At 36.5% G+C, this 16,202-nt stretch overlaps 1 long non-coding RNA gene across 1 annotated transcript; it reads right to left on the bottom strand.

Annotated features, from left to right (window-relative positions):
* Positions 1 to 8,222: 8,222 nt before the first annotated feature.
* Positions 8,223 to 9,584, bottom strand: LOC138872056 (uncharacterized). Its single transcript, XR_011400468.1, has 2 exons — positions 9,163 to 9,584; positions 8,223 to 8,374 (listed from the first exon to the last, which is right to left on the bottom strand). It is a non-coding gene; the product is annotated as an uncharacterized lncRNA (long non-coding RNA).
* Positions 9,585 to 16,202: the final 6,618 nt, after the last annotated feature.

The raw sequence follows: 16,202 nt of genomic DNA, 5'->3' as shown, positions 1-16,202 counted from the left end.
AAAGAGAAAAGAATTATGGGTGAAAATGAGGACAATTTTTAGATTTTTGAGGCTTTAAATACCTAAGCCAAGAGTGAATGAGATCCATTGGATCAAGATGGAATGGATGAGTATGATTTGATCTTGTTTCATTTAGTGAAACGACGTAGTTTTGAGGCAAAACTACGTAGTTTTAGACCATTTCAATGGCAACCCTTTATCTTGCACTCTTGGACACTTTTTCTTTCAAATTTGGCCAAATTTCTTCCTTAATCCTACTTATTAAACTAATTTTACACAAATAAATTAATTAAATAACTTATTCTAATGATCAATTAACTAGATTAATTCACCAACTGAACAACTAGTTAATTCTTAAAATGCACAAATGAAGATATAACTATTTTTTTTAGTATTTTATGATAGGAAATATGCAATTAAAATCACAAAAATTGAGAAAAATAATTAAAATAACAAAACACTAATAACTTTAGGATGTGTTAAATAGTGCAAAAATTAGGTGTTCACAGCTGCCCCTCTTTGCTCGAGAACATGAAGAGTTTTCTTGCAAAGAAAAGTGAATGCCATAGCTAATTTTTGCTCACATATCACTCCAATGGAAGCATTTTTTTTTTGAAAAAAGGTGACCGAACCTTGCTTCCGAGGCTGCCTACATATCCTTGGATATAAAGGAATCAGGTCAGTGTAGTTCTGGAAAAATTTGGTAGCTGGGACTACCGGACACTAGAGTTAAGACTGTTTCTGCTGTTGCTGTCGTTGTTGCTATTGCTGTTACTCGCTTCTTACATCAAAAAGGAAAATAGAAGAGTACTATATATGTCTGCAAACTAAGAGTACAAAATTCCTATCTATGCGTCTTCTGGAGTCAAATCTTGATTCTTAACCTGCTCGCTTGCGTTGACCTTAGATTGGATTTTGATACTCTTTGAAGAAACGATTATGACTCAATTTCAGTTGCTTGCTTTCCTGATCTGAAATTGAGAAGATGAATCTTGAGAAGCTGGGTTACTAACACATTGTCAAAGTTAACTCTAACTATCCTGTGATCGAAAGACTTCTTCCTTCTGTTGAGAAACTGAAACTGCAAGCTTTAATCTTCACTTGTGCCATACGGCCGAGCCTGCAAAACCATCAAAGACAAACAAAAACGAACAAAAAATTTTCTGCCCCAGTCTGGCACTAGAAAATTTTTTGTGAGTTATTAGAGAAATCTGTAAATTATCTAATTTATTGAAAAGGCAGACAGAAATAGTTGTATAAACTAGCTAAAAGAGATAAAATTTGGTAACGAATGATTGTGTAACCAGGGATCGGTATCCCGTACTATTGAAAGGAAATGTAACTAGGGGCCGGTACCCTATCTTACTGGAAGGAAATAGAATCAGGTGTTAGCACCATGTATTATTGATAAAGTGTTGAATCCTTCTAGGTGAAAAAAGGTTCGACCTGAGTTAAACTGTATTAAACAACCTGAGCAAAGATTACTTCTACCCAGAAACTATGAGCTGGATCCCCCTAGGAGAAACGGTTCTACCTGAGTTAAGCTACGTAAAACACCATGAGCGAAGATTACTTTTACCCGGAACTACAAACTGGATCCCCCTAGGCGAAACGGTTCTACCTGGGTTAAGCTACGTAAAACACCCTGAGCGAAGAGTACTTCTACCCGGAAACTAGGAGCTGGATCCCTCTAGGCGAAACGGTTCTACCTGGGTTAAGCTACGTAAAACACCCTGAGTGAAGAGTACTTCTACCCGGAAATTATGAGCTGGATTCCCCTAGGCGAAACGGTTCTACCTGGGTTAAGCTACGTAAAACACCTTGAGCAAAGAGTACTTCTACCCGGGATATGAGCTAGATCCCCCTAGGAGAAACGATTCTACCTGGGTTAAGCTACGTAAAACACCCTGAGCGAAGAGTACTTCTACCCGGAAATATGAGCTGGATCCCCCTAGGCGAAAAGGTTCTACCTGGGTTAAGCTAATGTAAAACAACCTGAGCGAAGAGTACTTCTACCCGAAAATATGAGCTGGATCCCCCTAGGCGAAAAGGTTCTACCTGGGTTAAGCTACGCAAAACAACCTGAGTGAAAAGTACTTCTACCCGGAAATATGAGCTGGATCCCCCTAGGCGAAAAGGTTCTACCTGGGTTAAGCTACGTAAAAACAACCTGAGCGAAGAGTACTTCTACCCGGAAATATGAGCTGGATCCCCCTAGGGGAAAAGGTTCTACCTGGGTTAAGCTACGTAAAAACAACCTGAGCGAAGAGTACTTTTACCCGGAACTATGAGCTGGATCCCCCTAGGCGAAAAGGTTCTACCTGGGTTAAGCTAATGTAAAACAACCTGAGCGAAGAGTACTTCTACCCGGAAATATGAACTGGATCCCCTTAGGCGAAAAGGTTCTATCTGGGTTAAGCTACATAAAAACAACCTGAGCGAAGAGTACTTCTACTCGGAACTATGAGCTGGATCCCCCTAGGTGAAAAGGTTCTACCTGAGTTAAGCTGCGTAAAAATAACCTGAGCGAAGAGTGCTTCTACCCGGAACAATGAGCTGGATCCCCTAGGCGAAAATGTTCTACCTGGGTTAAGGTTTGGTGACATTCGTTCTTTTAGAATCACCATTCTGCATGCTCTGTTCCTGCTTCAAACAAAGAAATATTTGTGAGTTTTCAAAGTGGTGGTTGGTTTTGTGTCTTGATTGTTTTGATCACTTGATCTCAGCCCTTTCAACTGAAACTGGCTGCTTCCTGAATACCGATTGCCTTTCTGACTCTGGAGAAATTCTAGCTTATCTAGATTTTGTCATGATGATTGGTTGGTGGAACTCAACCTTTTCGACTTTATCTTGCCTTCGTAGGCCTTTTCCTTCTGATTTCTTTTTTTTTTCTTCTTTTTTATATTCTTTTTTTTTTCATCATTTTTTTTCTTTTCTCTTCTTCGAAGCATTGGTGAACTTTCGGCTCCTCAAACTTTGCTGCAACGGCTAGTCGCGTGAGACTTAACCTTTTCCAATTTTATTTTGCCTTCGTTGGCCTTTCTTTTCTGGCTTCTTTCTCTCAACTTCAAATTCAGAGCATTTGGGATGCCTTGGCTTTTTTCAACTCTTTGCCGAGACGGTTAGCCACGTGGGACTCAACCTTTTCAACTTCATTTGCCTTTATAGGCGCTCCATTTGATTTTCTCTTTCCAAGAGTTTTGATTTCGAAGCATCGACCGCCATGGCTAGTCGGGGTCGACTTGATGTCCGTACGAGGCTGGGTGCCTTTCTGCACATTAGCTGCGCCAAATGAGAACCCTATAAATCAGTCTTGCCATCCTTTCTTTGTCTTAGTTTCGGAACAGTGTTACACCGAAAGGGATTCAAAGAAAACAAACAATGGAATGGAGAATGAGTTTAAAACAAGAAGTGTCCCTTTCGGGGAAAGGAAAGAAGGACTTATCTGGAGTATATGCGGACTTCAATGAACATGGCATGCCTTTTGGACTGGATGCCTGATCTGTGTAAACCGTCCGACTCTCAGAAATTCATCACAATATTTTCCTCAAAATCGAGAAACTTTGCCAGGACTCTGTCGGTGCCGATGGCTGTGAGGATCCTCTTTTTGATCAGGGGCGTCCTTTGCGGGTTTTCACGAGATGAACTCTCTCATTTTTCTTCTCGCCTTATAGTGCTCTTTACGAGTTTTTACTAACAAGACTCTCTTATTTTTCATTTCTCTTCTTACCATCGCCTCATGGTGCCCGTGTGGGTTTTCACCAATAAGACTCTCTCATTTTATTTCTCTCATTTTTATTGCATCGGATCCAAGTAGTTGTATTCTTTGATCCTTGAACATTCTCACCGATTGATTGGAAGGACTTGAAAGGATTTGGGTAAAAATTATTTGGATCGAATTACAACTTTGGAACCATTTAGGCGGGATCATCGCCGGACCATTACAACATCTGCCCCAGTTTCACTTTTGGGGAAATTTGGATATTTATTTTGGTGTGACTGAACCCCAAAGAGAGGTTGCCTACGAAAGAATCAAGTCGAACGTAGTTCACAGATTTTTTTTCTTTCATTTTTCTGTTTTGTTTTGTTTGCTCTTTCTTTTTCCTTTCCTTTTCTTCTTTTGTTTTTCTTTTTCTTTGTTTTATTCCTCTTTTTTTTTGTACATTTTTTCTTTTTCTTTTTTCTTCTTTTTTTCATTTCATTTTTCAATAACACTTTCAGGTTCCAAAGAGGGTGATCAAAGATGGGAGCCGACTCAAAGGGTTTGCAAAGGGTTGATAGTGTTTGGTTAGCGAGAATGAAAGCCTTCGTCATCCCAATTGGAGAATATTAGTACTATATGGAGGATCCAACATAGTACCTTTTGACTGCATTTGCATTGACAGTTATTTCAGGGACATTTCCTTCGACGTGTCCCAAGTGCAACGCACTCTTTTGGCAGTACTCTTGTTGCAATGTACAGACCTTTCCAATCCGGGAACCAATTTTCCTTCAGTTGTTTCAACTCTTTGTTTTATTTCCTTAAACTTTATCTTCATTTCGATCTAATCCTTGATTCATTATTTCGAGGCCTGACAACTTTCAGGATCTGGGTATGAAGTCCGCAAGCATGTCATGTTATTGAAATCTGCATTTAACAGAACTAAAAAGAGAATAAGAAAATGACAAGATTAAGAAAAGAGACAATCCTAGACAATGAAATATTAATTTCATTTGATTTTTGATTTTTTTCAATTTTTAATTTTTTTGTTTTTTCTTATAGAAGGGTTTACATCGGAAAATAAGACAATAAAGTAAAACACCCGGATTACACCCTGAGATAATTCAGACGTAGAAATGATAGCAAGACTAGCTACTAAGACTCCCGTCTGATAGGGAACTTTCATGCTTGGCGGCCATTTTTTTAGCTTTTCTTCTGTCTCGGCAATGGCTACAATGGCCTTTAGTGTCGGATCAAATTCCTCAGTTTCACAAATCATTCCGACCATTGGCCTGATGTTGTGGGCAGGCAACAGATTGTTCATCACATCAGGAGCTTCTTCATCCCGAAAAATGATTCTTTCAGCTTCAATCTTCAACTGCCCTTTTGAGGGTCCAACAGTCCTTTGTACTGTGTCCCACTGCTCCAGAGTGGTATTCATACCTAACGTCAGCTCGGTGCGAGGGGGACTAGGGGTTCGGCCATTTCGGGGCCACTGGCTGCAATAGATCTAGCCTGATTAGCTTTTGGAATAAGCTTGAATACGATTTACCAATAGGGGTGAACTGATTCTTTCTGAAAGGCTCTCTTGGGAGAGGATTGTATCAAAGATCATTTGGTTGGGGATTATATGGAGCTGGGTAAGGATGTGCATTTCTAGGAGGTGGAGCTCGGTTTTGTGTATAATGTTGTGGCCGCGTGCAAGGTTGCGTGTTCATCACTGCATACCAACAAAACCAACCACCTGAACAGAACCTAACTAATTTTCTCACACCACAACCTGGTTGGTTTTGAGACATTTAACACATAGGAAATCGCACGTTGGGGATGCAATGCACCTAATAGTTAAACATTTCTACCATGTATTTGAACGGTTGCATGTTTCATCCCGGCCTTAACTAACCCTTTAAGTATGTACCTCTTTTATTTCTACCTCTATTTAATCACTCTTGATTTTTTTCGTCTCTGTCGCTTTTTATTTTTTTGGCATTCTCCTTTCTTTTTTTTTTGGTCACTCTTTTATTTTTTGTCACTCTCTTTTTTTCTCTCTTTTTTTTTTCTTTTTTTTTTCTTTTCTTTCTTTTTTTAGTTTATTTTTTCCTCAGTTAATTCAATGGTTATGATCGAACCCGATGGGGATTGCCTATGTATCATGACGTCGCATGAATTAGATCATTACGTGGTTCAGAAAAAATCAGGAATAAAGTACACAAACTAACTCTCATTTTTTTACTCATATACAAATAACTCCACGAAAGCTCCTAACAAGGAAAATAATTTTGGATTTCTTTTTTGGTAGAAAGAAAGGATTCAAAAGAAGAAAGATTTTTTTTTAGATTTCAATTTTTTTATTGAATTGTTGAAAGTGAGACTTCTAAAGAAGCGCGATTTTTTTTCATTTTTAAAGTTTTTTTTTTTGGGATTTTTTTGAAATAAACACTTCTAAAGAAGAAATAAAATATTTTTGAATTTCGAATATTTTTTTTTTCAATTTTTGAAAGAAAAACTTCTGCAGCAGAAAAAAAATATTTTGGAATTCAACAATTTTTTTTTTTGGAATTTTCGATTTTTTCGTTTTCATTTATTTATTTTTTTTGTGATTTTTGAAGAAAAAATAAATAAATCTGATTTTGATTTTTTTTTGTGGAAGAAAGACTTATAAAAGAAAAAAGAAGAAAATATTTTTGATTTTTTTTTTAAAATTGGGGTCTCTAAGAAATTATTTTCTAAAGAAAGAAGTAAAGGGAAATATATTTGATTTTCTTTTTAAAAATTGGGGGCCAGAACTGATGAGGTTTGCCTACGTATCTCACATCCGATGAGAATCAGACCCGCGTATTTCGGTCAAACTGGGTACCTTTTCTTTAAATAATTCTGCTACACTAATTTTCTAAAGCCGGTCGACAATGCAAGTAAGCCTTCCAAATGATGTAACAAGTAGCACATAAGTGAACGTGATGGTCTCAAAAAAGATACCTGTCTTATACGGACTCGGCCCCTGTGCCGAGCTTCGCTAAGTCACGTGCATATGATGCAACAAAATGATCCTACTAGGGATAACCGGTCATGTGGCTTGTTCTGCTATATTTTAAAAGTCCTAGGGGATGAGGCGTATCTAGACTGACCATAAAACGAGCGAACAACTCGAGTTGGGAAGGGGTAGCGTACCAGGAGCAATACTTCTTCAGCTTAACTACTGGACCCTCCCCGTTCTTAAATATGGGTGACTAATAATCCTTCACCGGGAGCCCAGGCCCACCGGCTTTATCTTAACAAAGAATGGGGCGCGTATCCGCGATTCCCGAGGTTGTATTCAGAAGACTCAAAGGGGTGCGCAAGAAGACAATTTATAAAATAGTTCAACAATATCAAAGCGGTAAAGAGCAAGCAAATAGCACATTATGCCCAAATAGATCACAGTTATATACAAAAAAATTAATAAAGCCAAATAAAGTCAATGTACAAGCTCGAATTCTTGAGTATGTCCCCAGCAGAGTCGCCAGAGCTGTCACACCCCTTTTTACCCCTCCAAGAGATAATGTGTAAAATATTATGGATTGTGGGTTAAATAGCTTTTACAATTAAAGTGACAAATTTGAAGTAGGGATTATTTTATTTACAGAGTCGCCACTTGAAATTGATTTCTACTGGTGTTCCAAGTCACCTTTTATTTGAATCCTTATTCAAAGGAAGGTTTGACTCTATTATTATTGGTCTGCGAAAATAAAGTCCGGGTAAGGAATTCTGTTGACTGGGAAAAAGGTGTAAGGCATTCCCTGAGTCCCGTGGTTCTAGCACGGTCGCTTTATTGACTACATTTGGCTTGAATTAAACTTGGATAAACTGTGGTTTATTTGATTTTTATGCTTTTCTTATGTCCGTTTTTATTTATTTTAAAAAAAATTAAAGAAAAGATTTGAATAATAATCTACAACTTAACTAATGAGAGAAAATTATTGTTATGAGTACTAATTTAAAAGATGAGAGTAATGCGAGAAAATTATCAATTGACATTGCTTAAAACTAGTAAGATGTGGGCTTGTCTTGACATTGAATGAGGCAGCCCACTATTGGGTTGATGGAGTCAAATGGGCTCATGTCCAAGACAAAATCCAAAAGCCCATATGCTTTTGGACTTTAAATCTGCAGATATGGCCTTTTAAAGCTATGTTACAGATTTGGCCATATCTTGCTATTTGCAATCCGTAGCCAACTATTTACAAAAATAAGTTTACAGATTGTCTTTCTAATCTACAACTTAACTACCTTACTAAATAAGTATTTTTTAAGAGATAAAAAAAGATTATTGGGACTCTAAAATATAATAATAATAATAATAATAATAATAATAATAATAATAATAATAATAATAATGAAAACTTAGCTTGGTGACAACAAATGGACAAACATGGCTACAAAAGTTCAAATTTTAATATATATGATCCTTTCAGACAACCAAATGCCAGTGGAATTATATCTAATGCTTTGGAAAAATAAAAATAATTAAAGATGTTTAACACAATTTAATTAACTAACATATCGTTATAACATTATCAAACATTCAAGAGCATATAAAAATGAATTACAATAGAAGGATAAAGCTACTAATATTTTCCAACGTCATTATCTTTCATTCCAACTCGATTTTATGAGTTTACATGGTCCGAAAATTACCTGGACAGCAGAAAGAAGAACAAATACAGCAGAGTCAGCTCTTTCCAAAATCAACAGCAAAACAATTAAACGGGCAGCAACAACAACAAAAGACAGCGACAACCGGCAGATTCAAACCCAAGAAAATAAATTAGAAATACCCCAGCAAAACAGTACAATTATGTAACTTCAGAAAAATCTTTCAAGACTACTCTATTTTCCTTAAACAAGTTTTTCACTTAAGAATCAACTTACAAAAGCTGCTAAAGGATATTATAGCTACTGTTTTTTCTCTTTTTTGTGTGTAGAGCTCCCTCAGTAAGATGGAGTGTCCTCCTTTTATATCAAAACAATCAGCTATTTCAAAAAAATTAAAAATCAATCTTTTTGACAGATTTTTCTACAAAATCTGCTCTTAAATTCAAAATGCCAGACTTTCTGGTTCAAATCTTGTCAAGTATTTCAAACAAAATCTGCTCTCCACTATTCAAAGACAGACTTTTATTCAAACACTGTCCAAAGGTCTACATTTTCTTACCAAACAATTTGACTTTTGAGTGTTGTACTCAAAGAGTCTTGAAGTAGTAAATAAACAATCAAACAAGTACCATATACTCTTAAGTATTTTTCACTACCTCACTTTTATCAACACAAAACTATTTTACTACTTCAACAAGTGCAAAAACAGAAAATTTGACATTTCAAACTTCAAAAACTAATGCTAAAATAATTAATAATAGACAAAAATAAGATCTGAAAAAATAAAAATAAAATAAAAAATCAGCCACGAAAAATAATAGGATTTTTACCATTTTATAATTCAAGTGGCCGAAAAAATGGTGGTATGCCAAAAGAGGGTGTTCGGGGAGGTTGCCGGAATTTGGCCGGATTTTGATCGCCAGATTTTCATGGTGAAATTGGCATCAATAGCTAGGTCTTGAGGAGCTCTATCCATTGATGTAAGTATCGTGGGGTGGTAGTGGTTGGAGCTTCAAGAATTTGAGCAAAAAAGTGACGGGAAAGTTTCATAGATCTAAGATTCAAGGAGTTTGAGGGATTTTTGAAGGATTTGGTTTGGAGATATGGAAGGAGGAAGTTGTGGAGATTACATGGTGTGAATTTGGAGGTGTTTGGAGGTGGTCCGCCGGCAGCGGCGATTTTCGGCCGGCGGCGGCGGGCGGAGCTAGGGAGGCGTAGAGAGAGTGAAGAGAGAGAGAAGAGAGAAGAAGGAAAAAAGAATTATGGGTGAAAATGAGGACAATTTTCAGATTTTGAGGCTTTAAATACCTAAGCCAAGAGTGAATGAGATCCATTGGATCAAGATGGAATGGATGAGTATGATTTGATCTTGTTTCATTTAGTGAAACGACGTAGTTTCAGACCATTTCAATGGCAGTCCTTTATCTTGCACTCTTGGACACTTTTTCTTTCAAATTTGGCCAAATTTCTTCCTTAATCCTACGTATTAAACTAATTTTACACAAATAAATTAATTAAACAACTTATTCTAATGATCAATTAACTAGATTAATTCACCAACTGAACAGTTAGTTAATTCTTAAAATGCACAAATGAAGAAAGAACTATTTTTTTTAGTATGTTATGATAGGAAATATGCAATTAAAAACACAAAAATTGAGAAAAATAATTAAAATAACAAAACACTAATAACTTTAGGAGGTGTTAAATAGTGCAAAAATTAGGTGTTCACAGTAAAGACTCATTTGCAGCCTACCAACTTCTTGTCTGGTGGTGAAGTAACAAGTTCCCATGTCTCTTTTTTTACAAGGCCTTTATTTATTCAAAATCATAGCTTGCTTCCATTTAGGATCTGCAAAAGCTTCCCTCCAATTCTGGGGAATAGACACAGAAGAAATAGACAAGGCAAAGGCTCTGTAGGAGGAATACAAAGAATTATAGGAGACAAAATTAGATAAAGGGTGTTTGGTGATGCAAGATCTGACTCCTTTTCTGAGAGCAATAGGTTCATCTAAATCATTAGGAAATGTAAATAACTCACCAATAGAAGAAGGTTCTGCTTCGGTAGATTGCATAATGGCTTCTTCTGCTCTATTTTTTCTTGAGTAAGTTTTCAAATCAGGCCTATCCAAACGCCCAATAGTCTCCCCCTGAATGTTTTCTCCAATTTCACTTTCCCTTGTGACAATGTCATCAAGAGGTCCAGTAATGAAATTAGGTAGAATCACCTCTTCCTCCTTACTGCTCTTCCCCCTGAAGAGGTGATGAGGTAATATTGAAATAGGGCTCAGATTCTCGAAAGGTAACATCCATGCTAACAAAAGATCTCCTAGAGGGAGGATGATAACATTTGTAACCTTTCTGTGTCGGAGAATACCCTATGAAAACACACTTTATAGCTCTAGGATCAAGTTTCCCAGAATTTATAGTGTGGATAAAGCAAACACACTCAAACACCTTTAGAGGAACAATATATTCATTCTTACCCTTTAAAGTTTCCAGAGGACTTTGAAAATTGAGGGGTTTAAATAGCATTCTGTTGATAAGATAGGCAACCGCTAGAATAGCATCCCCGCAACAAGGTTTTGGTAGAGGCATGGTGAATATAAGAGATATTGCTACTTCTAACAGATGCCTATTTTTTCTTCCAACGACCCCATTTTGTGCACTATTGTAAGGACAACTAGTCTGATGAACTATCCCATTGGACTCCAAATAAGCACCAAATCTTTTATCCATATATTCGTTATCATTGTAAGTTATCGAGATTTTTATTTTGACATCAAATTGAGTACAAATCATCTTATGAAATGACTGAAAATAAGAGAAAACTATACTTTTGGCTTTTAACAAATATACCCAAGTCATTCTAGTGCAACAATCAATGAAAGTAACAAACCATCGACTACCAAACAAAGAATCAGTTTGGGTAGGACCCCATACATCAGAATGAATAGTCATAAACAGAGTTGCACTTCTATTATCACTCACAAGATAAGAGTTTCTAGTATGCTTGCCATATTCACACACCATCACAGAACAAAGATTCAAATCGAATCCTTGAACATAAATCGGGATATAACTTCTTCAAAATAAAGAATGATGGGTGTCCCAACCGTCTATGCCGTTGTATTGTTTCTTGGTTGACATCCTTACTTTCCCTAAAAAAGGCTTGACCAGAGTTCTAAATCCCATCTAATATATACAAGTCATCACGCAATCTACCACTGCCAATCCTTTTCCCTGTTTGAAGATCCTGAAAAATATAATGGTCGGGAAAGAAATCGATTTTACAGTTTAGACATTTGGTAATGGCACTAACAGATAAAAGATTGGTAGGGGACTCAGGGACATGGAGCATATATGGTAGTTTAATATTAGGTGTTAAAAAACCATTAGCTATTTTAATATTATCTCCTTTGGGACACGGGGAATAATTTTGAATGCCTTTAGAAGAGTCTGTCATGTGTCTATTTGCACTAGAATCGACAATCTAAGAATTAATGTTATCAGCAAAGATAGTACTTGATTGCACATGATTGGATTTGGCAGCATTAGCGGAGTCAAGTTTGGCTAGAGGCGACAGAGAAGCTGAATTTCATCCGAAGATAAGATTTCTCCAGAAACCGTCTCCTTGAATGTCTCCACATTTCAGCCCAATCAGAAGGAAACCAGAAGAAGTTTGTGTTGCGGACAGCCAACAAGAGAGAGAAAACTCGACCTCTTTGATAAAAAAGGAACCTTAGTGCTGCGAGGGAGATAACTCCCGTCAAAAAGACAGTAATGACTCTGATACCATGTAGATTTTGAGAAGAAGAAAAAGCTTCGTGTATTTCAGTGTATAGTGTATGTTTACATCCCATGAGCAAGAGAATTTATACAAAGTTCCTAATGCTAATTCAAGAAATAAAATAATTCTACACAATCAATTCAGCTATCAAATCAAAATAAAATCAGATCTCCTAAATATAATCAAATCTCCTCAAATCATGCTAATTAACAATATAAATACACGATAACCCTAGTGATACAACACAATTTCCAAAAAGCAGACGTCAGCATGGACAGCCTAATGTAAAGGGAACAAATCCAGAGTTCGAACAAATCCTAATGTAAAGGGAACTAACAAATCAAAGACCGTAAACTCGTATGCCTCTAAGTTTCAGTATACTTTTTGAGAACAAAGTCTCAGTATGCTTTCCTTGGTGGTACAGCTCAATTTATATGCTTCATCACTCAAACTAAAAGGTAGAACAAACAAAGTAGACAACTCATACTTCTGTCGTGGGTACTAGAATGTGTTCCCAAAATGCTGCATATGACCCAAGTTGTCTTAGTAATGGACGAATGAACACTCACACCCAACGCAATGAGATAAAGTTCAGCAAAACCTAACAGCTCAAAGTATTGAAGTTGCTGGGAAATTAAACAACCAAGTCCAGGCTCAATAGAAATACAAGTAACCAGGGACCATCTCTAAGCCTTTGCTTTTCTTCTTTTAACATGAACTGGAGAAAGAATTACTCAGATAGATATGAGATTTACCTCAGAATATAAAACCAGAATTGCTGCCAGCATATTTGAGCGGAAATAGTGCGCCAGCGACAGAGTGAAGAAAAATACAAGGCTCATCTTCCAAGGGATATTTTACAAATTAATCTCAGAAGCTAATACTTTCATATGCCTGACTTCAAATTTTGTCGATGCTAACAAGTTCCAAAGGCTGCAACTCAGGAGAAAAGAAGTACTTGCACAATAACATAAAGACAACTCTTTAGGGCACGAGTGAAGTGCAATGATGCGCAAGGTGTAGAGGCCAAGGTTAGCCTGGGAAGTTGAGCATGCTCAGCAACTATAAATATAGCTAGTGTGGATATTGAATGGAAAAGGAATTTAATACTTACCGTCTTCTTATGCTTATCTCATTTCAACACATACTCTCATCCCACAATAGCAGTTTAGCTTGATCTCTTTTGCTCGCTTTTTCACTCATTCTACCTACCAGCTATATATGTTACGCGGACTTTCCAAAACACTCCCTCACCTGTGTCATATACTCAAAAATACAACACTTTTGGAGAGTAAGGACAACATAGCCTACCCGTGTTTTACTTTTTTGTTTTTTGATTTTGGATTGAAAAGATAGCATTATTAGTACTAGTAAAATTCTTCCTACATGTTGAAAGGTATTAGTCCATGATGATTTGTTGCTTGCAAATCTGTTACAAAAGAGAGTGTGATTGAATCATAAATCAAAATAGCTTTGTATTTATCTCTACGCTTTGTTTGGCGATTTTATCCGCCACTTGATTTTCCTCCCTGAGGATAGGGCCTCCAAGAAGGAACCTTACATAACAAATTAAGTGTGAATATCTGTTATTTCCAGCCTTGATTATTTGTAAATATACTTCTTTAGAAGTAAAATTGACTTCAAAAGGCAAAATAATATTTTACATTAGTGTTGATAGATAGTTGTAATAAAAAACGTCTTGCCCCCGATAAATGTAAGTAGTTTTTTCCCAACTAGTATAAGAATATTTGTAAAAGACCAAAATTAAGAAAATATTATCTCATGAAGGAAAATAATATCCCCTTATTTCATGTCTTATCAGATAGCTCTGTATAATTGATTGGTCAAAACAGAAAGTTAATTAGGATGTCATTTAGTTGCAGGTTACTATATATGACAGTATATCATTTTGAAGTCCAATGATTAGTTAAAGGAGAAAAAACTTAAATCCTTAGTGTTTTTGGTACGAACTAAACGAGAAGTGTGTAATTTCATTTTCCTAAAAGGGAGGCCTCTTTCCCAAACTGAAACATTTGGTTCAAAGAGGAAGAGTGCAAAATTTGTTTGGTTCTCTTCCTCTAGCCCCCAAAATTAATGACAAAAAAGTAAAGACCTATTCTCCTTTTATTTATAAGATAGTCATTACGTTTGGTGCATCAGCTTAATTAAGATGAAAAAAAAGTAATATTACATGCAGACGTGCAAATACGGACATACATATTGCAATGGATCAGCTTTCACCTCTTCCATTTCTATCTAACTTGACAGTTGACATCGCAAAAAAGGTAAATAAGTTTTAGAGAAATGTAATAAGTTTGCTGAGTCTAAATGGAAATTATCAACTCCATTAACCTAGTTACAGCCTACTTTGTCAAAATCACTCATATTTATTAGTCAAATACATAAAAATTAAAAATAGAAGAAAAGAAATTAGCAAGTTGGCTCATTAGAGAAGGCCGCTCTCGTGTTTAGTGCTTTATTTTGGGTTCAAATACTACATTGCAATGAGTATTTATCATCCGAATCCTGGATATGAAAATATCTTTGGTAGGGAGTGCGCTTCCCCGAATGGGGCCCTATGCAGCGCGAATTCGGATATAGTCGGGCTTCAATGCGGGTACCGGACACCGGATGGGAAATCAAAAAAAATATATTTTGTCATCAAATTGTTCAGCTATTGAATTTTTTTGACATGCGCAATTTAATTCCTCGCAGAGTTGCAGATTTGCAGACCTCCTACTACAATTGGGGAAAGAAAACTTACTTGCATTCATTAATTACACTAAATTACTTTACCATAATTAAGTATAAATTGAAGTGATATATATACAAATCAACCGTGATCAAATGATAAAGTTGTACGCAAAAGACATATATAATATATATATTTATTGGTTTAACGTTAACATTGCACGTAGATAAACAAAATTATACGGTTTTCTTTGTTTTTTGTTTGTTTGTATTGTTCCTTTATGTCTTTTACGATGACTTGCTTTGTTTCTTTTTTGGCACAAGTACTTTGAAATCCCTTGAGAAAAAGACAAAAGAAAAAAGAAAGCTCAGAATTTTTTACCAACACCAACTATCTATGATTGTAAGCTCACTTCTGATAGGCGTGTTGAATAGCGACGAAAAAGCTAAATCGTGGAGAAAAAGTTAGAGAGGAAGATGGCGTGTAGACTGGGAAAGAGTTAGGTTCTGTTTTATTTTTGTTTTGAGTGTATTATTTTTTTTTCTTTTCTATTTTGAGTGTTTGGATTTGATTTATTTTATCTTGAATTTGTTTTGGTTGTGATAGTTTTCCCGAGAAAATAAAATAATCTCTTGAGTTGAGTACTTGTTTACCGTGAAAATGGTAATAATAATTAAATTTGTTGATGGAACTCTAAAAATACGTGATCTATTTTTATGCTAGTTTGATAAGCAATTGATGCTAAGTATATGAGATTTAGAGACGAAATAAAGTAAGGAGGGAGCTATAACCAAAACCGATAGACCAGTTGCTTACCTTGGGCTTGTCGATTCTGGGCCTCGAGGTTGATCCCGGGACTCGGCCGCGAGTTGTTGAGGGTAACCGGGGTAGTGCTAACAGTTATGAGATGATTAAATAGGGCTTGTTATGGCCAATGATAAGCAATAAATGATGAACAAATAAGAAGATAATAAATGAAAGCAATAATATCAAGAGAATATATGAGAGAGCAAAAGAGAGTGTTTTTCTATATTTCTTATGGAACAGCTGGAGCAACGGGGTTTACAAGAATGGTAGGAATGCCCCTTATATAGGAGGGGATCTTAACATAGTACAAAATACATTAACTACTCGGATAAGGGGATGAGACAGCTAGATATGATGTCCTGACGCCCTACATTGGGTTTAGGATAGCTCGCTAGGCTCTGTCAGTCTTACCCAAGTATCTTGGGAACTACCCTTTTTTCTAATATAGTCGTTGGTCTGCATTGCCCCGAGATCGGGCCCCGACGACCCTTGACAGTAAGCCTCGACCTCGGTCTCGAACCTCGAGAAGCACCTTCGCGGGGCACCATAATGACGAGGAAATTGGTCACCCCCAATTTTAC

The sequence above is a fragment of the Nicotiana sylvestris genome, chromosome 6 (genome assembly GCF_000393655.2).
Source record: "Nicotiana sylvestris chromosome 6, ASM39365v2, whole genome shotgun sequence".
Taxonomy (NCBI): Eukaryota; Viridiplantae; Streptophyta; class Magnoliopsida; order Solanales; family Solanaceae; genus Nicotiana; species Nicotiana sylvestris.
Note: the sequence above shows the minus strand (reverse complement) of the source record. Positions and strands in the feature narration are given on the sequence as shown.